This window comes from Marmota flaviventris, chromosome 3 (assembly GCF_047511675.1).
Source record: "Marmota flaviventris isolate mMarFla1 chromosome 3, mMarFla1.hap1, whole genome shotgun sequence".
Classification (NCBI taxonomy): Eukaryota; Metazoa; Chordata; class Mammalia; order Rodentia; family Sciuridae; genus Marmota; species Marmota flaviventris.
In genome coordinates, this window is record NC_092500.1 from 53,735,576 (window position 1) to 53,757,989 (window position 22,414).

At 39.3% G+C, this 22,414-nt stretch overlaps 1 pseudogene; it reads left to right on the top strand.

The window, feature by feature from the left end:
- The first annotated feature begins 19,880 nt into the window (after positions 1-19,880).
- On the top strand, positions 19,881-22,398 carry LOC114086164 (PRELI domain containing protein 3B-like; annotated as a pseudogene).
- The last annotated feature ends 16 nt before the right edge of the window (positions 22,399-22,414 follow it).

Here is a 22,414-nt window from a genome sequence, read left to right on the forward strand (position 1 = left end):
AGCCCCCTCTGATAAATTCGATAGTATTTAGTCTAGGTAAGGTATGATTTTGGAAGTACTCTCATGTTAGACAGTTTCCAAATTATACTTTCAGACTAGAAACCACATCAGAAACCTGAGTGGGTTGAGGCATTAATTATCCTGCATCAACATACCCCTTCTCTGCCAGTTTTCTTTCATTCTGCGTCTTCTCATTGGCGTGCTTTAAGAACACAAGAGACTGGGAAAGCCAAATAAGATATTACCTGCAAATGGTGTTTTGGACATTTTAAGCTATAATTTAACTGAAAAACATGAAGCAGTCGTATTTTTTTTTAAACTTTCAAAAGGCAGCATTTTGTGCATTAGAGAAAGCTTAGGACCTCAGGTGCCATGTGATAAAGACAGGGAAAGCTAAACAATACCCATAAGGAAAGGGTTTCTGAGGAATAAAAGACAAGATAGATCAATAGATATTTAATATGATTTATGATTTAATAGTTAGAAAAGTCTGGAAGCATACAGCCTGGAGTGCAAGCTTTTCCCACCTACAAACAGGAAAGGAGCAAACCCTTTGCATCTGGGCTCTGCAGGCATTCCCAGAAAGTTGTCAGGACAACTTCTGTAGTGGAGTCTGCCTACAGAAGAGGTGTAGCTCCAGCATGGTAAGAATGGAGGGAGCCGAGGGTATAGTTCTGTGGTGAAGTGCTTGTCGAGAATGCACAAAGCCATGAATTCAATCCGCAGCATCACGCACACATGCAAAAAAAAAAAAAAAAAAAAAAAGCACAAAATCACATAACAGTGAAAACACTTTCAAATATCTATTTTTCAAAATATATTCTCCATAGGAAGAGTTTCTTCTTAAAATCAGTTATTGACCGTTTATATTTGATTTAACAAATCAACTGTTAAAATGCAGTATATGCCTATAATTCCAGCTACTCAGGAGGCGGAGGCAGAAGAGTCATGAATTTGAGGCCAGCCTCAGCAACTTGACAAAACCCTGTCTCAGAATTAAAAATTAAAAGTGTTAGCATTGTAGCTTAGTGGTAAAGTACCCTAGGTTCAATCTCCAGTGCCAAGGAGTTGGGAGTGGAGGGACAATTTTTGAAGCATCCAAGGAAAATTGAATAAGGATCGATTATTAGATAAGACCAAGGAAATGTTAACGTACTTATCTATGATTTTAACAGTGTAATTAAAAGAAAATGTCCATATATTCTGGAGATGCATATGAAAGTATGTCAGATGAAATATTCAGCAATAAAAACAAAAAGGGAAAGCTGAAATGAGATGGCAAATCTTGATAAATACTACTTCCTACTTTTCTGTGTACTTAAGTTTTTCAGGGTTAAAAAGCAACTTAAAGTTTTTTAGTTATTGTTGAAACATTACTTTTATCTTGAAAAAAGGACATATTAACGACATAACTAAGAAAGATTTTACTAAAAATAGGGAAAATGGACTTCCAGTTTTCCAGTCTGGCATATGATGAGCTTGTAAGTCACCATTCCAGCCTAATAAAAAGTAAAAAGCTGAACAATCTGAAAAATCAACAACTCTTCTTAGTTCAGTAAGAGAAGTCACCATGCAAATTGCTGCTCCTTGAGACAGAAACAAAGAATCCTGACTTAACAGAGGAGAAACCCAGAAACAGACATCTCTGCAGGAACCAGTGCCAAGGAGAGAAAATCTAGACTCTAATGGGCATGTGGCTGGAGACCAAGGGACAAGTCTAAGAGTTAAATGCTCCAGGGGTTGCAGTCTAGGATGAATTTTATTTATAAGCGCTCTGTCAGGTACATGCAGTAAAAACTAGAGAAAAATTTCTCATGCACCAAGCATGGTGACTCACACCTGTAATCCCAGTGACTGGGGAGGCTGAGGCAGGAGGTTAGCCTCAGCAACTTAGTGAGACCCTATCTCAAGATTTGAAAAAAAAAATAGATTAAAAAAGAAAAAACAAAAATGGGGATATGACTCAGTGGTTAAGCACCCCTGGGTTCAATCCCCAATCCCCAATACCCACTCCTCTAGTCCCCAAATTTCATCCAGCAGGGTGAGGGAAGCTAGCTATTTTGAAACACACCAGAACGTTCTGTTCTTAACAAGATCTGCCCTGAGGAGAAACCAACCAGAGCCTAACTTGCTAAGCTTTTATCAGAACCTCTTGACCAGGGGGAAGGGAAATATCCAACTCTAGCTGACTCTAGACATCTTGTACCACCCAAGGGAGGAAACATATACAGGAAAGAAAAGGAAAAGAAAACAAAAAACATAAAATGCTTCTTCCAGTCATGAAAACCCAGAGGCAAAACTTATTAAAAGACTTAAGACATAATCATATGGCTGGGGAACACATCCTCTTTGCTACATTTTACCACCATACTACTATTTTCAGCAGTTTCCTTTAGTCCATGGTCACTTGGCCCTGTCACCTTTGGACCTGTGGAAAGAAATGCATGGTGGAGGAGGCTGCGCACATCACAGCAGCCAGGAAGCAAAGAAAGAGATAGGAAGTGAAAGAAAAGTGACCACAACACTCGGAGCAACCAAAAGATCTTTATTGCAGCAGTGCAACAAAGAGAAAAGAAAGAAGGAAAGAAGGAGAGAGAGAGAGAGAGAGAGAGAGAGAGAGAGAGAGAGAGAGAGAGAAGAAGAAGAAGAAGAAGAAGAAGAAGAGGAGAGAAGAGAAGAGAAGAGAAGAGAAGAGAAGAGGAGAGATGAAGAGGGAGAGAGCAAGAGCAAGAGAGAGACAGAGAGCGTGCGCAAGAAAGAGAGAAAGAGCAAGAGAGAGGGGGGCCTGGCAGGAGGGAGTTTTTATAGCCCAAATCTAATGGGGCCTCTGGGTCTGCAAGCTGCCTTGTTGGCCCAAGGGGGGGTTAAGTGTTCAGCCTTGAGCTGGGTTGAATGTTCAGACTTGACGCAAACAGGTGATAAAGGACTAGATAGAGGGGGGGTTTGAGTGCGTGGGCTATCTTGCAGCCAACATCTGTTCAGCCTGCCCTGCAGACAACACAGTTCAGTCTGCTCTGCACCCAACAGGAAGGGTTTGCGGTCCCAATATTCCCTTTAAGCACCTGTCTCCAGTAACTTAACATCCTCCCTCTCGGCCCCACCTTTTAAAGGTCTCATCACTTTCCCCCATGGGATGGGGACCAAGCCTTTAACACATGGGCTGTTGCAGGACAATTATCCAAACCACAGCTTTCTGCTGCTAATGCCAAAAGGCTCACATCCATCTCACAATACAAAAGGCTTTCAGAACATTTCCAAGAGTTTCCTAAGTCTTAACTATTCCAGCATTGCTCAGAAGTCTAAGTTCAAAGTTCAGTCTGAGACTCAAGGCAAACACTTAGCTGTGAGCCTCTGTAAACATCAAAAAACAAGTTACAAACCTCCAAGACAGAATGACACAGGTTAAACATTCCTATTCCCAAAAGGGGCTGGGGGGTGGGCGGGGGGAGATAGGGGCAAATGAAGGATCAGACCCAAAGCAAAGCCAAAACTCAGAAAAGCAAACATTAAATCCTAATGCTCCACTTCCAGTGTCCAAGGCATATGGAGATGTGATATGAGATACAAAGGGCTTGGGAAGTTCCACCCCCACTGCTTTGCTGATTGCAGTCCACATGATCATTCTCTTGGGCAGATTTGTCTCACTGCCTGTAGCACTCCTTGGCGGGCTTTCCATGTTCCTGGCACCTCTGACTTCTTGGGGTCTCCAGTGCAGTTCACCTTCACTCTCACATTCATCACCGTGCCAGGAGCTGCCTGCAGGGACTCCAAATCTACCAACTCTCTGGCCTCTCAGGTTTTCTTTTGAAATCTCACTGGAAGCCTTCATGATCTCTTAATTCTTGTATTCTGCATGCCTGCAAATCCAGCATCACATGGACTATACCAAGATCTGCCACCAGCTCAATCTGTTCTAGGGTCCACTTAATCACAGCCCCAGCGACCCCGAGTGCCTTGATGGCAGAACACGGAAAAAGGAATTTTAGGAAAGTATAACTGAATAAACAATCATGTGACGGGCTGCATAGATGATGGTGGTCCCTTAAGATTTTAATGGAGCTGAAAAATTCCTATTGCCTCCTATTTTTACTGTATCTTTTCTATGCTTAGATACACAAATACTTATCATTGTGTTACCATTGCCTACAGTATTCAGCATAGTAACAGGCTGTACAAGTTTGTAGCCTAGGAGCAATAGACTATACCAGAGGGACTAGGTGTGTAGTAGGGTCTAACCTCGAGATTTGTGTTAGTACACTGCATGATGTTCACATGACAAAAATCACCTGAGAACACATTTCTCAGAACGTAACCTTGTCGTTAAATGATGCGTGACATAATTGAATATATTGAATATGAAATCGAATACATTTTTGCTATTATTAATTTGAATAAACTATTATCTGTTAGGCCAATTAAGAATAAGAAAACTGAAAGTTTTTATTTAACCTTTGCTTACATCTTCTTTTTTTTGTGTGTAGATCTGAATGTTAGATCTGTATTATTTTCCAAATTCCTCCCACAAACTGATTCCAAAGGCTTCTGAACTACATCAATTATGGTCACAGTAATGACCCTAAGGGGTACCAATTTATTATATTCGTCAGTTTTCTGTTGCTGTAACAAATGCCTTGGATAAATCAATTCATTTGGAATAAAGATTAATCTTGGCTCACAGATTCAGAGGTTTTATTCCAGGATCACTTGGTATTACAGTTTGGATATAAGGTGTCTCCCCAAGAAAAGCTCATGTATTAATACAAAAATGTTCAGAAGTAAAATGATTAGATTATGAGAGCTATAACCTAACCAGTGGATTAATCTGTTCGATTGATTAATAATCTGAATGGAGTAACTGGGTGGTAACTGAGCAGATGGGGCATGAATGAAGGAAGTAGGTCATTGGGGGGCTGCTTGGGGATTATATTTTGCTTCTGACCTCTCACACTCTTTCTCTTTGCTTTCTGGCTGCCATGAGTGGAGCTGCTTCCCTCTGCCACCACCTTCTGCCATGATGCTTTGCCTTACCTCAGGCCCAGAGCAATGGAGTTAGGCAATCATTGACTGAACATCAGAAACCAGGAGCCAAAATAAACTTTTCATCCTCTAAGTTGTTCTTGTCAGGTATTTTGGTCACAGCAATGAAAAGCTGACTGGCACATTTGACACCATTGCCCTTGGACCTGTGGAAAGCAGTACATCATGGCGAGAAGAACATGATGGAGGAGACTGCTATCCTCAGAGACAGAAAGGGTCTGGGCTCCCAAGCAAGACCCCTTCAATGGCACATCCGGTGACCTAAGTCCCTCCCCCTAGGTCCTGTCCCTTAGAGGTTCCAATACCTCCCAACAGCTCCCTGGACTGGGAACCAAGCCTCTATCACATGGCCCCTTGGGGGACACTTATACAAATCACAACATAAAGGAAGACTGTGAAAACTCTGTGCCCCAAAATTGGATAACCTAGATGAAATGGAATAATTTATTGAAGGACAGAATTTATCAAGAATTTAGCAGACCCTCACAAGATGAAAGAGTCCATCTGGATAAACCATAAAGAAATTTAATCAATTTTTAATATCCTCACAAAATAGCACCAGGTAGGTTCATTAAAAAATTCTGTGGGACTAAAAAGGAGACAATCAAGCTGACCTTAAGAATATGCATTTGTGAGTGTGTGTGTGTGTGTGTAAATTTTTACTTTTAGCTTCAGTTGCAATGGCTATTGATTAATGACTAAAATTATTTTAAATTATTCAGGGTTGAAATTTCATTCACATAATAATGGGCATTAATAAATGTATAGCTTCATTATGGAAGCAGAAAATCTCTTAATAGCTGCCTAATTTTTCTCTAATACAAAATAAGGATTTAACCATGTATAATAGTGTATGCCTATAGTCCTAGCCAGCTACTCCAAAAGCTGAGGCAGGAAGATACCTTGAGACTAGGGATTCAGGGTCAACCCAGGCAACATATCAAGAGCCAATATCTTAAAAATAAGGGCTCGTATTTATCTTAGAAAAAGTTTCATCAATACCTATCATGTGTCAGTCCTTCCAGAATACTCATCAGTATGAATTATTCTATCAATAAGAATTATTCTGTCAGCTCATAGGAATAAAAGTACTTGTATCAAACCCCCATTTATATGGCTTGAAAGACAGGCCCATGTTTTCAGTGTCTGCCCATAAATTTTCAAAAAGGACTATTAATATAAATTTGGGATCTTCACCACACCTACAACTGAGTATGTAGGTTGGTGCCAAGAAAGAAAATGAAATAAAGGCATCAAAATAAACCAGATATTATTTTCATTCTGTTTTTTGTTTGTTTGTTGCCACATCCCATAGCAATCTTAAAGAGCAATTACAAATGGCCTTAGTGCACAATTAAAGACTTTAGATAATGTTGTTAATATAAGCACCCCTGGAACACCACGCCTGCTGCCCTCTGCTAACTAGATGCACATGAACATAGCCTCAGTGGTAGGCACTTGTGGATTGTGCAGCACTAGAAAGCATCTCCATTTTGACTTGAGTCTTTCCAAAAATCTCCTGGTATAGTTCAGGTGTGAACGGTCTCCCAAACATTCATGTTCCAGAAGCTTGGTCTCCAGTGTAGCAGTTTTTAGACATGTTGGCATCAGATTTTTCATCCCTGTGACCAAAGGACCTTTAGAAGAGAAAAAGTTTATTTTGGCTCATGGTTTCAGAGAACTCAATCTATAGACGCCAACTCTGGGCCCAACATGAAGCAGAACATCATGGCAAAAGAGTTTGGCAGAGGAAAGCAGCTCAGGATATGGCAAGTAGAAAGCAGAGAGAGAACTCCTCTCTCTAGGGATAAAATATATACTTCCAAAGGCATGTCTAATCATGTCACTTCTGAAATTCCTTGCATTGTCTCCCACATGAGCTTTTATGGGGCACCTCATAACTAAACCATAGCAGGATATTGAGGAGTTGGACCCTTAAGGGGAGGTGATGGGGACATGGTGCACCACCCTCCAAGGATTGATGCCACCTCACAGGAATGAATGGGTTAGTTCCCAGGACTGGATTAGTTACCACACAGATGACTCCTATAAAGTGGATCAAATTCCTTTACCCTTTAAATTTGCACATGTACCTCCTCTTTCCACACACTTGCTTCTCTCACATCTTGTGACACACAGCACAAGGCCCTCAGCAGAAGCTGAGCAGACGCTGGTGCTGCTCTCTTGAATGTCCCTCTTCCAAAATTATGAGCCAAAGTAAACCCCTTTTCTTCATAAAGTACCCAGCCTCTGGTTCTAGCAACACAAAATAGATTAAGACATCTTCCTTCTACTTGTATATCATCTCTTTTTTTTGACAATTTATTGTCTCAATTTCATTAGTTTCTATTAGCCTAGGTTTCTGAATGTTTCATCTTCTCCTGGATACTCCCAATGTGCAAACGTATTCTTCATGGTGAACATAATCTTAAGAGTATCCTGTTGTGAGTCATATAAATGTAGTTGTACTACTGCAATTGCTTACCTTATATTCTCCAAGGAAGCTGCTTACCCAGTCTGTAGTGCTCTTGATGACCACAGTTCAATGGGTCCACTCTGTTGAGGGACTAAACTATAAGATAAGAATTTAGACAAAAATGAGTGAGCCTAACATATGAAATGAATGAGACAAAATTACTAACTGATCACTTAAGCAAGTACACACACATCCATATACATGTACTGTTTCCACACCTACAAAGTTGGAAGTTCAGCAATGATTTGTGGCTTGTACTCTGCAATCCATCTTCTACACGTTGCCAGGTTAATGTTGTGAACATCTCTTTGATCAAGTCATTCCAAGCTTCAAAAACCATCAGCTTCCATTGCTACATACACAGTAGGACACACAATAGTGGGCCACGAGATACTCAATGCCACTGGTAAATGAAATACACCTTTGTGCAAGGCCAGTTTTACTCAAGGATTTTGGAAGACAGCTTTTAATTTATTTTCTTTGAAGTTTCTTTGCTATTTTTTTTAATATCTTTATTTTATTTATTTATTGTGGTGCTGAGGATCAAACCTAGCACCTCACACATGCTAGGCGAGCGCTCTACTGCTGAGCCACAGCCACAGCCCCTTTTTGCTATTTTTTAAATTAAAACAGACATAAATGTCTTAGGGAACAGAATGTACATGCTCATTAATTTTTAGGATAAATTTTTCACTTTATTTACTCTTTTTACAACCAAACAGAAACATTTGTCTGAATTTCCTCACCCATCAATCACAAGTCAATCTCCTCGGATCTTGCCCTTATCACCCAACTTGCCAAGAACTCCAAGGACCCCCATGTGATAAAGACAGTATATCTTAGTCCTCATTTGTCTGACCTGTCTATTGACTACCACTCCTTAAATGTGGTCACTCTTCGTTTCATATGTCCACTTGCATCCTGATTTTCTTCTTACTTTTCTGGCTGCTGCTTCTCTTTCCTTAGATGTGCATTCTTCTATCTATCCAATAAAACCTGAAGTTCTTCAGAGCTCTGTCCTGGGCTCTTTTCTTCTCTTACTCAATAGTTTTGATCATGCTCCTTCTCATATCAAACCTCTGATGTCTCCTCATTACCCACAAAAAAGTCATTTATTTGTCCATCTCATTCACCATGATACCCTCCACCCCCATCTCCAGCGGCTCTGTTCTCCCTCACATCACTGAGGCATATTTCTTCTGACCATCCTATAATTCAGTGCCTCGATGTCTTGCCTCAGGATGTTTCTCCTCCCTACAAATACCATGCCACTTGCTCCAACTTCCCGGTGTCTACATTCTACCCTCAAAGAGGAAGCGCCTTGTCTTTTTATCCTTATCCTGAATAATCATGTGATAGATTTACACATAATAAGAGTACACCACCACCAAGCTCTTCATCTCAGGCCATAGTGGACTTTCTCCACTCTGAACATCTATATTTATTTTACAGCAGTCTGTCATAGGTGGTCCTCTATTTTTATTTTACAGGTCCATGTGCACTGGCCACCTACTTAATATGAATGGTTCTCTTCTAAAAGACACTATCTCATCCTTCTACATATCCTCCCATGCATGTTTTTCATCCAGGGAACCCTTCTTTTCACAAAGGAGTACTTGTGATGTTGCGGTTTCTAAACGGTCCACACAGCACCTCCAAATAGATGAGTCCATATTCGTATTTGTTGAGGAAGTCATGCTAATCTACTCTAAAGGTTTTAAAAATTGATTAAACCAACATATCTCCTAACTAAATTTTTAATAAAATGTTGCTCATATCAACTTATCTTTACCTAATTTTTTTTAAGTTTTGCCATATTTTCTGCCTAACGTGGTTGTCCTTGAGGCTAGTAAATCATCAAAATGGAACAACACGAAGATCATAGTGGAGTATTTAAAACAAAAATTGTTCTATGAGAACCATGGTAAAGCGCTTGCCTGACATGGGCGAGGCCCTGGGTTCCATACCCAGCACTGCAAAGCAAACATCAGAAAATCATCTTCTGGCTGCAAGGCTCCCACTTTTTTTTTCCCGTCCTTTCCTTTCTTTGAGTCTGTCTGTAAGGTCTGCTACAATAGCAAGGGTAAATCATTACCAGCACTGGGCAGCTATTTGCACTGCTGCTGCTTAAGTAACTGGCTTTTTTTGTGTTTCATGTTGGTTAGAAAAACTGAAAGTCTGTCACAGTGGGAGAACATGTGAAGTAGGAGTGAAAGAGTAGGCAGAAGTCAGAGAATGTAAATATCTGAGCAACCCCACATAAGAGGAACTTTCCACATGCCAGATGCTACAACTTTGCCTCTAGAAAATTTCCACGTCACACTGAGAATGTCCAAACCTATTGGAAACTTATATACGAACCAGGAAAATCTTCAGCAGTGTAACATACTTTATTAGTCACCTGGGCATGAAAGATATATTAAAGAGCGATTAGAAGAATTAAAGTAACAAATGCTGTGAAGGAAGAAGTATCATATAGTTGTGAAAGGGATATAATTATAGTTATGTATCTAAGTACAAATAGTTTTAGTAGCATTTAGCTTTATTATAAAAATGCAATTTTTAATCATCTTGGTTTCTAATCCGTCCAAAACCAGGGAATTTACATTTGACTTTAACAGTAGTTAGCAGTATTGAGTCCATGTCATTCCTGTAGAAAAACCAAGAGATTCAGAGCTACAAAGAAAACAGCACTTGGAAGTCAGATAAATTTGGATTCAAATCTCACCTCCACTAGTTATGGGTTATATGACCTCAGTCTAATCACTAATTTCTCTGAGTCTTAATAAATTTAATTCTAAAAAGTTCCTGGTACATGGAATATCATCTATATTTAATAAACGGAAAATACTGTTGTTGTTATCAGCAAGAACAGAGGTGAAATTCCCTCATGAGCATCATATAATATTACAATTACTGAAAGATCAGTTAAATATTTAACTTGTATGATGCAAAACTAGCCTGACTCATTTTTTAAATAGAAATGCCTTAATATTTATAGAATTTCATGTGATTGTTTTGATGTAGATTAGGAAGTGCCTGTTTCCCTGGATAAGTTAAAATCAGCCTGGTTATAAATTCTTCAAAAGCACATCTCATATTTTATTGCTTTGTAAGAAAAACTAAATGATATTAGTAGATCTTAATTGAACTATTGTTAATGTCAGAAAATACCTAAAACTCTTGGTTCTAAGGAAACCTGTAAACTATTATTGAATCAAATTATTTCAGTAAATATTTACTTAGTCCATAGAGGGTGTGCAGTATTTCACTAAACATTTCAGAGAGCTAGTAAAGAAAAGTCATGGTTTCAGCTTCAAGAGTCTAAAAATTTTTTAAACCATCATTTGAAATCTAATTGTCCTGTAGGAAATTGCCTATATCTAAAATGTTCAATTTGATCAGTTTTAATACCTGTGAAACCATCTCTAAATCAAGACATTGAACTTAAGTTTCACTACCAAAAATTTTTCCTGCAATCTGTTTGTAATTCCTATATCTTCCTTGGGTGCTCTGGAAATCATTGTTCTGCTTTTTGTCACTATTGACAAGTTCTAATTTTCTGGAACATCATATAAATTGAATTGTATATAAAATTCTTTTTTTGCCTGGATTATTTTATTAGTAAAATTATTTTGAGATTCGTTCATATTGTTATATGTATCTGTATTTCATTTTTATTGCCAAGAAGTATTCTGTTGAATATACCATAATTTGTTTATTCATTGAGCTGTTAATGACATTGGGTTGTATCTAGTTTGGACTACTCTGAATAAGGTTGCTATGAATATTTGTGTACAGTTCTTTGTATGGACACATGCCTTTGTTGATCTTGAGTAATTGCCTATGAGTGGAATGCCTGGATCATAGGATAGTTGCATGTTTAACTTTTAAAGATATTGACAAACTGTTTTTCCAAAATAATTGTACAGTTTTGTATTCCCAGAACAGTGGATAAGAGCTCCAGTTGCTCCATATCAACATTTGGAATGGTCATTTGTGTGTGTGTGTGTTAGACTAACGACACAAAGAAAAGACCACCAACTCCAACTGAAATCAAATTAAAGCAAGCTTATAATTTTGACCAGCCAGGCTGTCTCTCCCCAAAACCACGGGAACAGAAGACAGCCCCGCAGCTCTCTAGGAGCACAGCTTTATAGCCCAGAAAGTTACACAAAGGGAGGTGTCTTGAGAACTTACAGATAACAAAATTTTGACAATCATAACACAAAGGCAGGTAGTAGATCTCAACATTGAACTTATGAGGTACATTAGAGTTTCAGAGAGGGTCCTTATCTGGCCAGGGAAAGCCAGAATTTATGAGGGCCACTAAAGTTTCAGAGAGGGTTGTTATCTGGTCAGGGAAAGCCAGGCATGGGTGAGTTCAAGGCATGGGCAGGCATTCCAAGCAAGTTTAGAAATCGCAGTAATTTATAGTAAAGCCAAAATTAGCTTTTCATGCCTTTGTGGCAAGGTGGCTCCCAATCATAAGAGGGCATTAGGCTGGGTTTATCGTGTGTGTGTGTGTGTGTGTGTGTGTTGCTAGAGATTGAACCCAGAGGTGTCTACCACTGAGCTACATTCCCAGCACATTTTAAATTTTATCTTGAGACAGGGTCTCACACAGTTGCTGAGGCTGGCCTCAAACTTGTGGTCCTCCTACTACAGCCTCCAGAGTTGCTGGGATTATATGCATATGCCACCACACCCAGCTGTTGGTAATTGTTTTTAATTCTGAAAAATATATAGTTTATCTCATTTTTATTTTAATATTCATTTCAAGGAGCTTAAATTTCGATGATCAGATGAAAACTTGCCATGAATGAGAAGATGTGAAAACACATAAAATAATTACTAGTAACCTTAAAGTAGGATAAGTCAAACACATTTTAGAGTTTAGGAAGTCACCAACAGAGAAAGAGGGAAAAAAAGACGCTGAACATTCATGTAAAGAAAGAGAGAAAAGGGGAAAAATTATGTGGAAGACCAAAGGAAAGAGATTATTATTTTAATAAAGTAAAGATTATTCCTAGGCATAGAGGTCTCCAGAAACAGAAAGGAAATGAGAATAGATCTGCCTGCCAAGTAAGATCAACTCTGCAAGCAGGACTCTAAAACAAAGACCACAGGGAAACTGGGCAGAACTATCACACTTCCAGCCATAAAGAGAAGCCATGCTGTGAAGTGAGCAAGAGCTCTCCTAGGCTGCAGGCTGGCTCCTACCTTCACATGCATGTCCGTTCAAGCAAACCACTTGGTTTTTCTCTTCTTCACTTATAGAATAAAATAATCCTCTTGGACTAGACTTTGAAGTATCTTTCAGACCTAAGTCTTTATGTATGTGAGGGTATGGTATAGTTACCATAAATTGGCCTATTAGATTTCTTCAATGTACCTGGAATCAGACTTTCTTAAAAATATATATATCATTCAGGCCAGGTGTGGTGACACACATCTATAATCCCAGTGACTCCAGAGGCTGAGGCAGGAGGATCACAAGTTCAAAGCCAGCCTCAGCAACTTAGCGAGACCCTGTCTCAAAATAAAAGATAAAAAGGACTGGGGATGTAGCTCAGTGGTAGAGTACCCCTGGGTTCAATCCCCAGTACAAATAATAATACAGTTTCGTTTGAGTTGTTGGCAACGCTATGCAGATGGGCAAATGCATCTCAATTCATCAAAAAAGAAACGACTGCATAAATTGGTCTTGTAAACTTTAAACCTAGATATCACACTTCAATTTAAGAGAAGTAATTCTTTACTGATTTTTTCCTTTTTGCCTTTTTATTCCTATTCATAGATAATGAAGCTACATAGTAAATTCTGAGTGATTTACCTTGTTAGGCAAAAAAATAATAATTATAACATGTATATTTGCTAACAGAATATATAGGATAGAATGTCGTAAATGTGGCAGCAAGACAGACACAATTGTATTGGGGCTATGGATTCATTCATGTAATATTTATTGAGGGTCATACTGTGGGCCAGGCAGACACTGTTCTAGGTACTAAAGATACAGCAGAGATTAAAACATGATTTCTGCTTTTATGAAACTTATAATCTAGTGGCAAGAGACAGACTGTCAACAAATACATAAATAGATAACATGACATATCAAGTTGTGTTAAGTTAGAGAAAAATCATGCTGAATGGACTGAGGATGGGTGGGGGAGGAGGGAGGGCATACCTGACATGAAAGAAGTGGGACACAGAGCTATTTGGATACTGGGGGGGAAACTCTGCATCCACATATGTATATTATTTGTATGAATTTGATTTTTCCTCTTATGAAATTTGATTTAATTTGTATCATACTTTCAAAATAATATCACCTGTGGAAGACAGTATAAGTTATTTATTTTGAAAATTCAATAAGTATCTATTTTTCTAAAGCTTAAAATCCACCTCAAACAGTGGGGATCAGGTGCAAAACTTCATGCAGGCTTCTATGTGAGAAAATTCACTCCATGCTGGTGATCAGGCTGTCTAAAGGGACAGCATTTGAGTTGAATAGGACTTCCATATTGAGAAATTGTGGAACTAGAGTCTTTTCAGGAAGAGAAAATGGAATTTATTTCATGACCAGTGGCATCCAAAGCTCTCTCCCGCTTCCAGTATCCCTTAGTTTTTGTCTCCATACCAAACCCCTGTCCTACCTATGAAGACCCAAACCTAAAACTGGTTCTGTTCCTGAGATCCATAGCCAACCCTCATTCACACCAAGTCACTGGGAGATGAACAGTTCTGTAGATTGGAAACAATCTCAGTGCCCCGGACAGTCTTCCTCCAAGTTGAAGGCCGTTTCTCTCCTCTTCTTTCTCTGTCCATCTCTGCTGCTCACCTTCTCCTCCTTCTCAAACCAGGAGCTTCATTTTCTTTCTGTCATCCTTAGCATCTTCTCCCTCCTCTAAGATCTGGGTACCACCAGAGACCCCAGCCATTGGGGAACCCACCTTCTATTCCAAGCATATATCAAAATATTTTCCTTGGTATTGGTAGTTTCCTCTGTAGGAGGAATATTGGTACTGGTGGGTAGAATAATACTGTAAGCTTGTTATAAGTTTCCTTGGGATTGAAAAGGAAGATAAAGAGGATATTAAGTTTATGGCGATGTGGCCAGCGCCTCGTTAGGGGGGGCTCTTCTTCCTGCTCAAGAGGGTATAAGCCACCTAAGAAATTAAAATCTAGATTAATTAGTGGAGAACAAAAGACAAAGTCAGAATTAGTTTTAAAGGATGGAGGGCCTGATAGATCCAGTCCCCACAGGAGTTGGGCTAGACAATTAGAAAATGGCCCCTGTGGCTTATTTAAGGGAGTACATCAAAAGTCAGGAATGAGGTTACAGGGGTGGAGCCTTGCTTCCTGAGTCTTGCATTCAGCAGGATGATTGGCATCTTGGCAAGTCACACTCATCTCAGAGGTGTGTGTAGCTACAGCGGGTCACCCGATCTCCAGTGCTGTGTCAGACCAGGCAGAGCAGAATATGGCTCACAATGTGTCTGGGTAGTCAACCAGAGGAAATGTCCACTGGAAGTTCCCAGACAACAGATTATCCTATTCACTAGGCTGCGATTCACAATATAGTCCTCAAACAGCCCACCGTTGGCTCTCAACACTAAGTTGGTCCAAGTTGGAGAAGTTAAGAATGCTAAAGATTTCCATCAGGCCATGTATCCCTAACTAACAGATCAGAATCAATCCTGCCTAGAAGGCTCCCTGCTGGGTGCTTTTGCCACATCTTCCTCTTTCACCTTTAACAGGGTAAAGTATAAAGAATGCAGGGATGTCACTGTCAGCCTGGCTCTCCCTATCAGACTATTAGACTATCAGACACTCCCTTCCTGCTCATGGAAAGTCATATGATTTCAGCTTTTTTTTTTTTTTTTTTTTTTGGTGTGGTGCCGGGGATTGAACCCAGGGCTTTATGCATGCAAGGCAGGCACTCTATCAACTGAGCTACATCCCCAGCCCTGATTTTAGCTTTTTAAAGTGGTCAGGGTCAATTAATGTAAAGTGAGTCGAGGAGGACAAATATTAGAAAATAGCTCGGAAATATGAAGGTTTGCCAATAAGGAAAGCTTTGGAGGAAACTAAGATCCAAGACCTGGGGTGAAATCAAGCCAATCATGAATGTCCAGGTGATCAGAAAGTTTAAAAGTTGGCAACAGACATCAGAAGTAGGAGACCATTAGAGTAAAGGAAGGGATCGGGGGAGGGAGGTGTAAAATAATAATGCAATAAAAATGTTTTTTTTTTTAATTTTAAAAAGAAGTAGGAGACCCTAAGAAAAGAAGGGAATAAGGTCACTAACTAAGGTTAAAGGCATGAAAATATTCTAATGGAAACTGGGCTTCAAGGAAGGTAATAAATAGAAAATGTTTCTGAAATAGATTTCTTGGAAATCTAAGGTCAGATTTCACAGTTATATCTCAATAGTTCCTTATCCCATACAGTGTTATGGTTAGGAAGCCCAGCCATTAGTATCAGACAGTGTTGAGTTCAAATCCCAGCTCTGCCACTGACTAGCTAATAATCCAGAGTAATGTCTCTCAAAGCCTCAGTTTTCTCATCTGTACAACCTATGTGGATGTAAGGATTAACTGATGATAACAATTCTTGCAGTCATCCTTGACTTCTCTTGCTTTGTCTCATACACCCTTCCAAATCAACCTGCTGCTCTGGGTTCAGAATACATATCCCATCTCTGACCAGTTCTCACCAACCAAGTCCACTGTTGGTCTGCGCCTGAATTATTGCTTGCCTGCATTCTTGCATAGCAGCAATTACTTCTTGACCCATGGCCTTGTTCCCATTCTTCTCCTAGCTAGTGGGACTTCTAAAACAAGTCATGCATGACATTGTTCTGCTTGAAGTCCTGCATTGGCTCCCCATGTCTCTCAGAGTAAAACCCAAAGTCCTTAAAACATTTTAAAGGTTCTAAAGGGTCAGTCCCTGACCCTCAGCACCCAGCCCCTGACCTCTTCACCCTTCCTGAACTCAGCAAACACATTCTTGATTTAGGACCTTCATGTTGATTTTTCCTTCCAGCCAATCTGTACTTCCCTCAGATGGTCACACAGTTAACTTGCTTGGGCTCCCAACCTTCTCCATGAGGCGAACCCTGTGCGAAATATTTATATGGCATCCCATCTCCCCTTACATACGCCATGCCTCCTTCGTTCCCTGCTGTATTTTTCATAATATTTATAACCTTCATATATGATATATTCACTTATTTCTTCTGTTTATTATTTACTGTCCATATCCACCCATTAGTGAATATGTTCTTAGAGTCGTGAATTATCTGTTTTATTCACTAATGTGTTCCAGGGCGGACAGATAGACAAAAGGAACTTGAAAAACATTCACCAAATGAATGAATAATGATGCCTAAAATGCACTTGGCACATTGCCTAACACATACTAAGCATTTATTTAATGTTAGTCTCAAAAAGGGGGGTGAGCAGAGCTCTGATGGTGATATGGGGCAGGGAATGACTGCTGGCGTAGTTTCTAGAATCAGAGATAATGCTGCACTTGAAGGCAGACATTAACCAGGATTGGCTTTTGGGCTTCCAGGCATATGGTGACAAAAAGCAAGTAGCTGACACACAGACCTTATTTCATGTACCAGGCTGGATTTTATCTCATTAGGCCTGTCCTCCCCTATCATTTTTATGTCTCTTTTAAATAAAATGACTTGAACTCATTTAACCTTTCTTCAAAGACAGAGCTTTTGACCCCTCATCTTTATTATTATTCCCATTTGAACCCTATGAAGTTAATTCTCCCATAGTCCATATAAATAAAGTTGAAGCTTATGGCTACGTATTAAAAACATACCAATAAGACAATCCTCCCATATTTGGAATATAAGCCTTTAATAGAGGTAGAGGTAGGAAGATTGCTTAAGTCCAGGAGCGAAAGACCAGCCTGGGCAACAGTGAGACTCATACTTTTTTTTTTTTAAGGCCCATTTGTGAGGGATGTATAGTGGCAAAAACATTGTATGGTGAATGCTGTATCCAAATTACTCCTCCTGCATTGGGGATGTAGTTCAGTGGCTGAGTGCCCACCTGGGTTCAATCCTCAGTACCACAAAAATCCTGACCAAATTCCTACTCACTTACCCCCTAAATGGCTTTCCTAAGTGTTTTAGTCAGTTTTTCCCTGCTGCAACCAAAATTCTGGCAAGAACAATTAAAGGAGGAAAAGTTTATTTGGGGGCTCACAGTTTCAGAGGTCCCAGTCCATAGATGACCAACTCTACTCCTCAGGACCTGGGATGAGGCAGGACATCATGGTGGAAATATGTGGCTGGGGACATGGCACCAGGAAACAGAGAGAGACTAAGCTCAGCTCACAAAATATATATATCCCCAAGGCACACCCCCAAGGACCCACCTCCTCTAGCCATAGCCTACTTTTCCTACAGTCACCACTCCTTCAATCCCTACCAGGCGACTGATGCACTAATTAATTTAAGACTCTTACAACGCAATCATTTCACCTCTACACCTTCTTGCATTGTCTCACACACAAGCTTTTGGGGGGACACCTCATATCTAAACCACAACACTAAAAGCCTCTTCTCAATAGTGATTTTACTGAACATTAATAAGTGTTTCTCAGAGAAATAAAGACTGGTAGTTCTTTGGTCAATATAATTTCTGTTTAATCAATTGCATAACTTACTTTAAATAGATAACTGCAAGATTCTTGGGAATTTCATTTTCCATTGTGCATTCGTGAATATCCACTTACTATGAATTAAGTGAATTAAACTTACTATCTATGGGAAGACTTTTTTATATTTATTTTTTATTTTTAGGTGGACAGAATATCTTTACTTTACATTTATATGGTGCTGAGGATCGAACCCAGTGCCTCATGCATGCTAGGCAAGCACTCTACCACTGAGCCACAATCCCAATCCCTGGGAAGCCTTTTTTGAAAGAGTTACTTGAGAGAATGGTTTAATTCATTTAACAAGTATTTATTAAACAACTACTATGTGCACACATTGCAAGCTCCTGAGATTCTGTGATATATGGGATACACATGGTCCTGGTCCTTGAGGCACTTAAAACCAAATAGAGAAAACTCACATGTGAAGCTTATATTTAAAGGTTGATAAATCTAATAAAATACAGGCTGTCCTGAGAACATTTAGGACAAGGTGGTATTTAGTAAGATGTACTTTGGGAAAGCCTGGTTTAATTGTTTAATGAATAAACGTTATCTTTAGGTGAACAATCACAAATTGTTTCTAATTTACTATGGACATGACATTGTGCTAGTGATATTTAAAAAATATAAAGGAATAAGACAGGAACCTTGCTTTTAAAACTTCTCCAGTCGAGGTGACAATCAATAAAAAGAATGACATAAATAATGCAAGCCAGAATAAAATTACACATAAATCTGCATGGCTCAGTTACCCATTAAAATGCTATCTATCTTCCAGACAAGTATCATGGTTTCTGGGAAATACTCTCCCAACTCTGAATCCCACTGCACCATGGGGGATTTTTTTTCTGTACTTATGCCATACTGCCTTAAGGGAAAGTTATTTGTATGTATCTCTGATCTACCAGGCTAAACAGTCAAACTTGTGCTATGAACACTGGATGTTTTCCCCAGAGCATTCAGTCATTTGGGGGAACCAATGGGTAAGATATAATGAGTAAGATACCAAACTTTGTTGCCATATGACTGGCTGAATCCTGTATCTGACATTGAACACCTGTGTGACTTTGGGTAAATCCTTAAAAGTCTTCAACTTCAAATTTCTCATTTGCAGAAGAGAGATCATAATATTCATATCTACATAATCATATATTGTTTTAGCAGAGATGATACATATAAATGATCTAGTGCCTTTTTAGTTAGTACTCTCAGTAATGAGAGATGTTGTTGTTATGACTTAGTTACAGCACAGTGCTCTGCCTTAAGTGTTTGTGTAATATACATATTGGGAGAAAGGGAGCTGGAGGCCAGGCCAGGCCCCAAAGCACATGGTCCATTGCCTCCCTGTCTCTTGCAAGGTCCCAACACAATAAAGATGGAAGAAGTTTGAAAAGATCCCTTGGGTCAGACTAATTACTTACTGTATTGAGGCCAAGGAACAGCAAGATGAAATAAATGATGTTGATTAGACATTGATATGGAAAAGCTTGATGATGAGGATGGAAAAACTCAATATTTGGACTGAAATGTTCATATTTAATAGAAGACAAAGGATAAGACTACAAATGAAAGGAATGCAGAAGATACAGTTTTCAAGAATGATGACCTCACCGATTATGATCAATAGGAACTAGGTGGTGGGTAGGTGCAGTGTCTGACTGAACTGGGAAAGGACATGGTCCACTGGTTGGGACTTCTTTGCTCTGGAACGTGGACTCCACCAGGCCTGTGCACTGAACATGGGGAGTGTGGGGTGACACGCAGGTGTATCTCTGTGCCTCATCATCCACTAGCACTGCCTAGACAGCCCACAGGCCTAAGCACTGTGAAGATCTGAACTTTGGAGCACATCTTTGACCACTAGTGGGAAGTTCTACATCTGCCACGTAGAAATACCCAAACCATATAAACAGGAATGTGGTTAGAGTTGGTGTGCTAGACAGACATATAGATATCTCTGGAAAGCTGCAGAGCCACAGATGCCTCAACACAGAGTGGGAACTGCTTTCCATGGTGAAGTCTCTTATTGGTGCAACAAAAACCAAAACATGGGCAAAAATACTCTGTAGTTACCCTGTAAAGAAAACAATGGAACTACAGAACACTAAAGAAAGAAATTAAAGAAGACCTTAGAAGATGGAAAGATCTCCCTTGTTCTTGGATAGGCAGAATTAATATTGAAAAATAATCTCACTGATTATGATCAATAGAAACTAGGTAATGGGTAGGTGCAGGGTCTGATTCAATGCAATTCTAATCAAAATCCCAGAGATATTCTTCATAGAAATAGAAAAAGCAATCATGAAATTCAGCTGGAAAAATAAGAGAGACAGAATAGCCAAAGCAATCCTTAGAAGAAAAGTGAAGCGGGAGGCATCAAAACACCAGGCCTTAAACTATACTACAAAACTGTAGTAACAAAAACAGTGTGGTACTGGCACCAAAATAGATCTGTAGACCAATGGTACAGAATAGAGGACATAGAGACAAACCCACATGAATACAGTTATCTCATACTACACAAAGGTGCCAAAAACATATATTGGAGAAAAGAATGGGAGAAAATTTTTACCACATGCATATCAGATAGAGCACTAATGTCCAGAATATATAAAGAACTCAAAAAACTTAACACCAAAAAGTAAATAAATAATCCAATAAATAAATAACCCAATCAATAAATGCATTAAGGAACTGAACAAACATTTCTAAGAAGATATAGAAATGATCAACAAATACATGAAAAAAAATGTTCAACATCTCTAGCAATTAAAGAAATGCAAATCAAAACTACTCTAAGATTTCATCTCACTCTAGTCAGAATGGCAATTATCAAGAATACAAGCAACAGGGCCAGACCCAGTGGCTCACACCTGTAATCCCAGCTGCTCAGGAGACTGAGACAGGAGAATTGCGAGTTCAAAGCCATTCTCAGCCAGGATGAGGCACTAAACAACTCAGTGAGACCCTATCTCTAAATAAAATACAAAATAGGGATAGGGATGAGGCTTAGTGGTCAAGCACCCCTGAGTTCAATCCCTGGTAAGAAGAAGGAGAAGGAGGAGAGGGAGAAGGAGAAGGAGAAGGAGAAGAAGGAGAAGGAGAAGGAGAAGGAGAAGGAGAAGAAGACAAGCAACAATAAGTGTTGGTGAGAATCTGGGGGGAAAGGCACACTCTTGCTTTGCTAGTGGGACTGCAAATTGGTGTAACTAATCTGGAAAGCAGTATGGAGATTCCTTAGAAAACTTGGAATGGAACCACCATTTGCCCCAGCTATCCCATTCCTCAGTCTATACTCAAAGGACTTAAAAACAGCATACTACAGGGACAGCCTCAGCAACATTTATAGAAGCACAATTTATAGTAGCTAAACTGTGGAACTAACCTAGATGCCCTTCAGTAGATGAATGGATAAAGAAACTGTGATATATATATATATCTCCGAGCATTAAAAGAGAATAAAATCATGACATTTGCAGATAAATGGATGGAGTTGGAGAATATCAGGCTAAATGAAGTAAGCCAATCCCCAAAATCCAAAGGCCAAATGTTTTCTCAGGTAAATGGATGCTGATCCCCAATGCCGGGGAGTAGGTAGAGGGTAGGGACACAAGGGAGGAATGGAGGAACTTTGGACAGGGCAAAGGGGAGGGAGGGAAAGGGAGGGGGCATGGGGATAGGAAAGATGGTGGAATGAGATGGAAATCATTACTCTAAGCACATGTAGAAGATACAAATGTTGGTGTGACTCTACTTTGTGTACAACCAGAGACCTGAAAAATTGTGCTCCATTTATATACTATGAATAGAAATGTATTCTGCTGTCATGTATAACTAATTAGAACAAATAAATAAATAAATTTTAAAAAGAAAACAGTGGAACTTAAATGTACTAATATTTAATTTACCAAAGTGGTTTCAATAGATAAGATACTTATATAAAAACTATATCCTCAGGACCCGAAAAAAAAGGTCTTTTGACCTATGAAGCCATAATAACTGTGAAAAGAGTTAGCCTCAGCAGTTATCTTGGAGGACTGATGATGGGCACAATATCTTCAAATGCTAATAATGGCTGATAAGCAAAGGAATGGATAATATATAAATTAATTGCCAAGACTGAGGAGCTGATAACTTCAGCAAGAGGAAGGATAAGAACACCAAAGGCAGCAGTTTTTGTAGAGAAATCATAATGGATGTTAGTATACA